Source organism: Phyllostomus hastatus, unplaced genomic scaffold (assembly GCF_019186645.2).
Source record: "Phyllostomus hastatus isolate PE091 unplaced genomic scaffold, TTU_PhHast_1.1 phas_scaffold_78, whole genome shotgun sequence".
Taxonomy (NCBI): domain Eukaryota; kingdom Metazoa; phylum Chordata; class Mammalia; order Chiroptera; family Phyllostomidae; genus Phyllostomus; species Phyllostomus hastatus.
This window is the reverse complement of record NW_025334041.1, coordinates 63,404,553-63,414,749: the sequence shown is the minus strand read 5'-3', so window position 1 is coordinate 63,414,749 and position 10,197 is coordinate 63,404,553.

Sequence of the window (10,197 nt, the reverse complement as noted above, 5' to 3'; positions counted from 1 at the left end):
TGTCTTGCATTTCTCTTAATCCCTCTTCATTCTTTTTGAGCCTCTTTTCCTTTTCTTGCTCCTTCTGGGCATTTTCTTCTACTATGTCCTCTAGCTCGCTGATCTGATCTTCTGATTCATCAACCCTGCTTTTCATTCCCCCTGTGTTCTTCAGTTCAGAAATTGTATTCTTCATTTCCTCTTGGCTCTTGTTGATAGTTGCTATTTCCTTTTTCATGTTGATATAGTTTGCAGTGAGGTCACTGTAGCTTCCCTGTAGTTTCTTGTAGCTCATTGTGAGCTTATTGAGCTTCCTGACAATCATTGCTTTGAACTCAATAACTGATAGTTGAGTTGCTTCTATTTTATTTAGCATTCTTTCTGATACTTCCTCCTTTCCTTTTATTTGGGGATTTTTTTTTGTCTTCCCATTGTTTGTGACATTGTTCTTGTTAGCCTCAGCTTCTTAAATTGATCTGTTTTAGCTCTCTGGATTTGTGGTATTAACTTCTGTGGTAGAATACCTGTGAGTTTCAGTGGTGCAGCTTCCTTGATTTCCCGAGCTCACTGGTCTTTGGCTGTCATTTAAGTCGGCTCTGTGTTTGTCTTTGGGTTTTGATTGTTGTTGGGTCTTTCTTTGGTGGTTTCTTCCCACCAGCTGGTTAAATGAGGGTCACTGTGTCCACCACCTCTTGTATTTTGTTGTACTGGTGAGGGCAGGTTGTGTTGAAGCTGGTTCTTCCATGTGTATAAGGTTTTGAGGATTTTCTCTTGCTCTTCTTCAGTTGTTTATACTGGGTACTGTCTCTACTGTTTACTTGTATTTCCAGATAGGTCCTGGATTGAAATTGGTGTGGTTCCCACTCTCTCCTTCACCTTCTTCCATCGTTATCTGTTAGTGGTTCCTTTGTTGTTGGGTTTCCCCTTCCAGTGGGTATCCTGGTGTTCACCGCTTCCACCTACTCTTTTTTTTTGTGATCAGTTGGAGGGGGAAGGCCAAATGGTTTAAGACAGCAAGAGAGTATTCTATGATATTTACAGTAGCAGCCAGTAGAGAAGAGATAGGAGATCCTTTGGCTATGTATAGTGTTAACCATGTGTGATCTTCCACTCAGCTAGCTGATTTTTAGAAAGGATGGAAAGAAGATAAGACTCTTGCTGTGGAAGGAAGGATTGTGAGTTTGATCTAGAAAGCAGTGAGGTTGTGGGAGGTCAGATTTTGAGGTAAGGTGAGAGTAAAGGATAGTAAATAGGTGTAGTGTGTGAGAGAAGAGAGTTAACTACTACAGTAATAGAGTTCAGGAATCTTTGAAGTGGGCTAAGATCGGGAGGCGGGGGAGAATGTTGTGAAGTATTTACAATTGCATGGAACAGCAATTATTTACAATAATATTAGAGCAACAATCCTATGACAGAATCTATGTGATCTAGATAACAAGAATAGGGAGTATAGAACCTTGAGTAGTGTGCTAATGGGACACAGGTGAAGTGAACGACAGCAAATTAGCAATATACTATGAAAATGATATCAGGGGAAACCTGTCAGGTGATACAATATAACTAGCCTAGCAAAGCAGACTATACAGAAAAAAAAAAGGAATGCAAAAATACTATTTAAAAAGATGTAAGAATAATGGAAAAATAACAATAACACAAATATGCAATAACTTGCAGGTTATCTGTAATAGCAGAGTGAAATTTGTCTCACTGTCACAACTGTTGTCATGCACCTTCTTTGGGTTCAATTCTGGTCTTTTCACAGATCCAGGTTTTTGTCTCACTTGTAGGTATTTAAAAAAATAAAAATAAAGAAGACCAACTAAGGAAGGAAGAAGAGATAAAATTGGAAGAAAGAAAGGAGGAAGGAATAAAACAAGAAAGCAGGTAAGAGAGGAAAAATAAATTAAAAGAGAATAAAAAGTAAAAAAAAATTAAGAATTGTTAAAAAATAGAATAAAATTAAAAAGTCTCTTGGTTTCAAAGTGGCCAAACCAGTTTTTCTCGTCTTGCTGGCTGAAGTAGGCTGAGGGTTGATTGGTATGGCTTTTCTTCCTTTCAGATCTGCACTTGGTCAGCAGCCACCAGTGTCTGGTGAGCTATTGTGGCTCCAGGGCCCTGTGTCCTGAGTGTGGGAATCAGGTCTTTCCACAGGATTACTGCTGTGGACGGGGGTGTGGCGATGCACTCTCATGCGCACACCCTCGGCCAGACTGCATCACCCTTCCCAGTGCAATGGGGGTGCACAGGATCCTCCACACAAGCACAACCTTCTGTGCAAACTCAGGAGGTTGGAGCAAATGCTGTAGGAGAATTCCCCAAACAGTGTCTGTCTTTTCACTCCTCTTGAGAAATTCCTCCTATTCAAGACTGCCGCTCCATACTGTGGCCTGGCTTCTCCCAAAGCCCAACTCTCTAGCCAGGCCAGTGACCATAGGGGTCAGGGCCCCTTGAGTGACCCAACCCCGCTGGGGTCCACAGACTCTGAGGGTGCTCACAGCCCTTGTGTGTTTGCTAGCAGCTGGGTTTCTCCTGGTGCCACTCAGACCTTGTTTGGCTGGGGAGGGAGCAGTTGTCCCAGCTCTCTCCCAAGGACTCTGTGGCAAACCCGGCAGAGGGTGCTGGGCCTGGGGCTGCAGCCCCCCAGACCCTGCACTGGTCCCTGGGACCCTACCGTGTGGCAGCACTACTCTCACTGACTGGTTTTTCAGTTCTGCCACAATCCTTGGTCCCCTATTTTCACATATGCTGAGGTATGTTGGTTGTTTGCTTCTCTACTCCGTAGGTTGGCCAGTATTTTCTCCCGTGTGCAGAGGGAAACCGAAAGTGCTCCCTCCTACTCCGCCACCATCTTCCTCCCTTCAGATTAAGCCTATGTTAAAGGTGTTTTGGAAGTCATTTTCAATTGCAGTCTCTACACCATCTGAGAATCCAAGAATCACATCTTTGGCCTGAAATGATGTCAGGTGTGGTTTTAGAACATCAGTTGATTGAGAGTTTGGCAATATTGAAATGAGCATCCTCAGAGTATAGTGGGCTCAACCCTGGCTGGCATGGCTTAGTGGACTGAGTGCTGGCCTGCCAACCAAAGGGTCAATCGTTCGATTCCCAGTCTAGGGCACATACCTGGGTTGTGGGTCACTATCCCATAGGGGGCGTGCAAGAGGCAAGCACACATTAATGTTTCTTTCCCTCTCTTCCTCCCTCCCTTCTCCTCTCTATAAATAAGTAAATAAAATCTTTAATAAAGAAGAATATAGTGGGCTCAATAACTGATTCCAGCAGTTAAGTGATCAGATAGAAAAGTTCATGATAAATTTACTACAGTGATCAGACTCAATTAAAAAGCTGAACAAAATGAATGGATGGCATGGCCCAGTTTTTTAGTTTTATGTAGATATTTTTGCTTCTGAAGCCTGTCATTTTTATAAATTCATATGTGAAATAGTTGTGCATATATGTAGAAATATATAGTTGAGGCAATTATTCATGGAATTGAACTTCCCATAATTTATATTACTTATTAAAATTAGTAAGTAAAAATTGAGGTCTGAATTATTTAAGTACAGAAATGAGTATATGAATTTGCAAATCTATAAGTGTGTACAGTGTAGCCTACGATGAATTTATTCATTTGGTAAAACTAAGACAAATTTGTAGGTGTATCATCCATGGAGCAGTTGGTTTCTTTGGCTCTGTGGCCACCATCTGTATCTTAAACCTGACCAACCATATTGTGCATTTTTGTCATTTGGCTTAGGAGAAACAGGAGAGAGAGAGAGAGAGAGAGAGAGAGAGAGAGAGAGAGAGAGAGAGAGAGAGAGAGAGAGAGAGAGAGAGAAAGAGAGAGACTGTGAGCACACAAGAGCGGGCTGCATTGGTGCATTGTAATTATTCTTACAGGTAAGACAACTGGAATTATATGCATTTCTAATATAAATCAAGAATGCCACCATCCTATATGAAGGATACATCTCTCAGGTTTTCTCCTACATCCCAGGTTATACTTTTTGCATCTCTTATCTCTTCAATGTGGAGTGTCATTAAGATAGCTTATGGGCCACTGCAATTTTTTCATTAGACTTCTGTCATAGGAAATTGCATCTATTCCTGTGTTTTTTGTTTCCTTTATTCTGCATATCTGCACCTTCCAGTGCTTAACTTTTCCCTGAACTTCAGATGCTGTTTTAGATTCACTTATTTATTAACATTTTCATTTAAATGTCTCAGAGCCCTTCACATTCAAAATGTTTAAATCTAACTTTATTATTTCATCTTAACCTCTCACTTCTAAATCTCCATCTCTGACAGGGCTCTCTCTATCTAGGTGCCCAAGATTACCCTTTTCTCCTATCCTCCTGACATTCAATCAATCAATCATCAGCGAAATCTCCATCTCCTCTGGAATCACTTTATTTCATGCCACCATCATTTCCCCATTGACCTCCTCCAAATTTCCCATGTTTCTTCCTGCTGGAAAACTCATACAATTCTCCTGCCTACACTTTGCCTTCATTGCACTTATCTTAGGTTGTGGTCAAATATTTGTGTGCCTATGTGATGCTTATCTCTTTTCATAAATTTAAGGTCCATGAGAATATGAACTGGACCCATTTTGGTTCACATTGTCTGATAATCTAGCATATTGTAGAAGTTAAGTTCAAATTTATCAATAAATTTGAATGCATTGAAATTTATCAATAAATTTGAATTCATTGAAAGTATCAATGAATACTTGAATCAATCGTCTTCCTGCTACAGCTTCATTACCCATCTCTCTTGAGTCTTCCTCTTCTCTACTCCATTTTCCATGTTGCAAAACAGAATGAACAATTTAAAATACATCTCAGCAAGCCATATTTCTGCATATACTTCAATGCATGGTAAAGTCTAAACCTCTCTACATATCTCAGGCTTTCATGATTTGATCCTCACTAAAGTCTCCAGTTTCATTTATTTTATTTTTGCTGCTTGTCTCCTTCCTGTCTCTTATTCCATCTTCTATCTACTCTCCTCCTAGCCTTGCTAACTTCACCTTATCTTCCAGGTCTCAACTTAAATGCCATCTGTCAGGAATCTTTTTGTGACCCTCTAAGATGCTTCATGACCACTTTTTGTGCCTCCACAGTAATTTGTATGTGTAATAGGACACTGAATTATAGCATTGAACTGCTCAGTGTCTCTCTCCACCATACTCTTGAGGGTAAAGTCCAGTGCTTGGGAAAAGTAGCTTATTACCAGATATGATTAAGTGACTGAGGGATGAATGCTAACCTCATAGTGATAGGATGCATGGTGTTTCTGTGGCCCAGACCCCGGTCTCAGAGTGATGGTGAATTAGGGCTAATGTAGACTAATGATCACCTTGGGTCAGTGGGGTCTAGAAGGGTTCCTTTCACCCTAACTGGAATCTCCTCTTCCTGTTGAGACACCCACTTTAGTAATTAATGAGAGAGAGGGTGAGGAGTAAGGGGAAAGTAATAAGTATACAATGAGGAAGGAGGAGTGAGGGTGGAGACTAGATAGGAAATATACAGCAATAGCACAAATAAAGGCAGAAATAAAGAGTTAGTGGTGTTACCACTCACAATAATCTGAGTGATTTATGATTTAAAATGTTTCATAGTGACAACATTACTGTGTGATGGAGTTCCCGACTTTGTTTCACTGGAATGTGATTGCTATGTAGAAATGACAAAGTTCTACTACAATCAAAGAGCCAGGTTCTGAGAGATCCAATATAGTGGAGGAATAAATGGAAGCTACACTAACCTCCTACCAGGACCAATCTAGAATTACAACTAAATTATAGAGAAATCACCCAGAAAAACCAATAGAACAATAGGTGGTCAGAAGCCTTATAACTAGAGACAGACAGAAGAAACTGCTACATCACAACATGAGTGGTACAGAGTGTGGAGGAGGCATGAGAGGGCTGGTCTGCCTACCATGGACAACAGCTGAAGTGATGGAGGAAAATTCAGAGGCTGGGGAGTTCCCTCTGAGAAGTGAGGGGTCTAAACTCCAAGCTGTGTTCCCCAGCCTACAGCACAAGGACTGGGAAAGAAACCCAGATAACATCCAGGTGTGAAAAGCAGTAGAGTTTCTGCCTGCCAGAGAGAGACAGCCACAGTCACAGAGAGCCTTCTGAAGGGTCAATACATAAAATTTCATTTGCAGCCACTTATCTTGGGCTCAAGCAAAGGGGGGATAAAGTGGACTAGAGATACTGGAGCAGAGTCTGGGGAAGGTGGCTTTGAAGAGACAACTGAAGGAGCAGCTGTCAGGATCCCTGTGCTGATATAGTGCAGGAGCCATCTTGTTCAGGCAGAGCAGTCCCCTCCAAGTGGCATCAGCCTGAGGGGATGCAATAGCCCCACACACAGGAATTACTTTGCTTAACCCTGTGGTTCTTAAGCTTGACTGTTTATTGCAGATTACTAGATTAACAACAGAAGGAGATAGCCATAGCATGTAGATCTATGGGAGCTTCATATCAGTTGCCTAGGGTAGACTGGTATACCATCTGACATCTCCAGAGGCAGATATGGAAAGAAAAATCAATGAGACAAATTTTACCACAGTCTTATCCTGATTTGTGTTATTTTCTCTACTGTATAGCTTTTGAACATTCTCTTGTCCTTCAAGTTTGTGTGTATTATGTCATTAGTTTTTATTATAGTTTATTTCAGATAGATTTTGCTCCTCTTTTCTCTTACTCCATTTTACCTTCCTCTATCCCATTCTTATTTGTGTTAAAAATTTTATTTTCTCTCCTGCTATGAAATGTTTCCATTACACACTCTGACTATATCCCCCTCCAGCCTCTCAAAACCATTTTTTTTTGTCATTAGTCACCTCACATTATTTTTCCCATTCTTAAAATACCCTTATTCTCTCACCACCTTTATCACCCTTTGCTCATTGGTTGTGCATATGGTGGTTGTTGTTGCATTTCTCCCATTTCATTTCTAGATCTCCACTATTTTTGTATTTCAAATCTCAAATTTTACTGTTCCCCTTGCCTACTACATTTTGCCTTCTTCCTGCCCTTTGGGTTTTTTTTTTCATTTTAAATTTTAACTTTTCCTGTTTTAGCTTGATTTTTACTCCTCACTCTTACTGTATTCCTTCGAAAAAATCACTTGTCTTTCCTCCAGACATCTCTTAAGCTTTTCTTTCTTTTTTACCCCCCTACTCCCCTCCCACATATATTAATCTTTGCTCATTGGTATTGATAGTACTGTGGTGGATCCTTTTAAAAATATATATTTTATTGATTATGCTATTATAGTCATCCCATTTCCCTCCCTTTATTCACCTCTGTCCTGCATACCCCCTGCCACCCACATTCCCCCCTTTAGTTCATGTCCATGGGTCATACATATAACTTCTTTAGCTTGTACATTTCCCATACTATTCTGACCCTGCCCCTGTCTATTTTCTACCTACCATCTATGCTACTTATTCTCTGTACCTTTTTCCCCCTCTCCCCTCCCACTTCCCCCACTGATAACCCTCCATGTGATCTCTATTTCTGTGTTTCTGTTCCTCTTCTAGTTGTTTGCTTGCTTTGCTATTGTTTTTTGTTTTAGGTGTGGTTGTTCATAATTGTGAGTTTGCTGCCATTTTACTGTTCATATTTTTTTTATCTCCTTTTACTTAGATAAGTCCCTTTAACATTTCATACAATAAGGGCTTGGTGATGATGAACTGCTTGAACTTGACCTTATCTGAGAAGCACTTTATCTGTCCTTCCATTCTAAATGAAAGCTTTGCTGGATAGAGTCATCTTAGATGTAGGTCCTTGCCTTTCATGACTTGGAACACTTCTTTCCAGCCCCTTCTTGCCTGCAAGATTTCTTTTGAGAAATCAACTGACAGTCTGATGGGAACTCCTTTGTAAGTTACTGTCTCCTTATCTGTTGCTACTTCTAGGATTCTCTTCTTCATTTTTACCTTGGCTAGTGTAATTATGAAGTGCCTTGGTGTGTTCCTCCCTGCGGTTCAACTTCTTTGGGACTCTCTGAGCTTCCTGGACTTCCTGGAAGTCTATTTATTTCCTTTGCCAGAATGGGGAAGTTCTCCTTTATTATTCATTCAAATAACTGCCCTGCTTGTTGCTCTTCCTCTTCTCCTTCTAGTGCCCTTATAATTTGGCTGTTGGAACATTTAAAGATGTCCTGGAGGTTCCTAAGCCTCTTCTCATGTTTTTGAATTCTTGTTTCTTCATTCTGTTCTGGTTGAATGTTTCTTTCTTCCTTCTGGTCCACACTGTTGATCAGAGTTCCAGTTTCCTTCCCATCACTATTGGTTCCCTGTACATTTTCCCTTATTTCACTTTGCATAGCCTTCATTTTTTTCATCTAATTTGCAACCAAATTCAGTCAATTCTGTGAGCATCCTGATCACCAGTGTTTTGAACTTTGCATCTGATAGGTTGGCTATCTCTTGATTGCTTAGCTGTATTTTTTCTGGAGTTTTGATGTGTTCTTTCATCTGGGCCATTTTTTTTTTGTCTCAATGTGCCTATTATGTAATGAGGGGTGAAGCCTTAGGTGTTCACCCAGGTTGGGCAACCCAGTTACTTGGTTGTGATGCTGTAAGTGGGGAAGAGGTTGAGAGGGAACGATGGTGCTTGCTCCACTCTCTGCCAGATTTCAGTCACTTTCCCTTCCAACCACAAACAAAGTGGGCCTTACTGGTGCTGATTCCCAGGTAGATTGGCCTGTGTACATTCTAGGACTCTGTGGGTCTCTGCAATGAACTCTCCTGTGGTGCTGGGAGTTCCTCTTGCTGCTGCCTCCACCCTCACAGGTCTTTCCAAGTGGTGGCTTGAGGCTTTATTTCCCTATGCTGGGACCCCAAGTTACAAGGTTTGTGTCACTCCCCATGTGTTCCTCCTGGTTTATCTTCATGTGAATGTGGGACCACCCACTCCACCCACTGCTGCCTTGTCAGTCTGCCAGCTGCTGCCTTGCCAGCCAGATGCAGCCTTTCCCTCCCTGCTTCACAATCTGCCACCTCGCTGGATCTGCCAGTCCCCATCTTGCCTGCCCCAGACCTCCACCACCACTGCTGCTTTGCTGTGAGTCCTCTCTGCCTGGCTGCCTGTCTCCACCCCTCTTACTGGTCTGGATGGATGTTTCTTCTTTAACTCCTTGGTTGTCAAACCAATTTGATTTTCTGTCAGTTCTGGTTGTTGTTTTTTTGTTTGTTTGTTTGTTTTTAAATTGTTGTTGTCCTTCTTTTGGTTGTGCAAGGAGGCACAGTGTGTCTACCTACGCCTCCACCTTGGCCAGAAGTGTGTGGTGGATCTTTTACTCCAATTTGGTTCCTTTATTCTGTTTACTTCTCCCTCTCACTATTTTTTAAGTTTTTGTTTATTTTTTAAAAATTCTGTTTAAACCTAATACTATATGTTTCCTTTCTCTTACTCAATTTCACCTTCTTCCATTCCTTTTTTACTTATGATAGAAATTTTTCTTTCTCTGTTTGCCTTGTCCCTATTCCTTACTCTTATTATTGCTCCTCTCTCTACCCTCTCAAAATAATTTTTATTTCACATAGTCATTTCATGTTCATTATTCCTTTCTTGAAATAGTCTTAATCTCTGTGCACCTTTATTAATACTGGCTCATTTACTGTTGATAGTGTGATTGTGGGTGTTGATTAATATTGTGGGTGTAGATTTGTTTCCTGGCCTGTTTAGTTTTGTTCTGGCAGCACCTGTACAATAGTGTACAAGAGGTGGTGGGCAGAGTGACTCTCAGTCAGCTGGCCAGAGGGAAGGACTGACCAAAGAATGACCTAACAACAACCAAAACCCAATTATAATCAGAGAGCCCATATAAACAGCATAAAGGGCATCCAAAGAGTATCGAGTTCAGGAGATCAAGGTGGCTGTACCACTGAATCCCATAGGTCTCCTACCATAGACGGTCACACCATGAAGACAGAGAGTCAAGGCAGATCAATCTAAGAAGCTGAAACCATAAAGAAGAGTCATATAAAGTGGGGAAACAAACAAACAACCCCCAATCAAAATTAGAGGAGGAATCTCCAGAAAGAGTGTTAAATGAAGTTGAGGCAAGCAAATTATCAGACACTGAGTTCAAGATAATGGTTATAAGGATGCTCAATGAGCTCAGTTAGAACTACAAAGATCTCCAGGGAAGGTACAAGGAACTTACTGTGAACTACACTAGCATGAACAAAAAC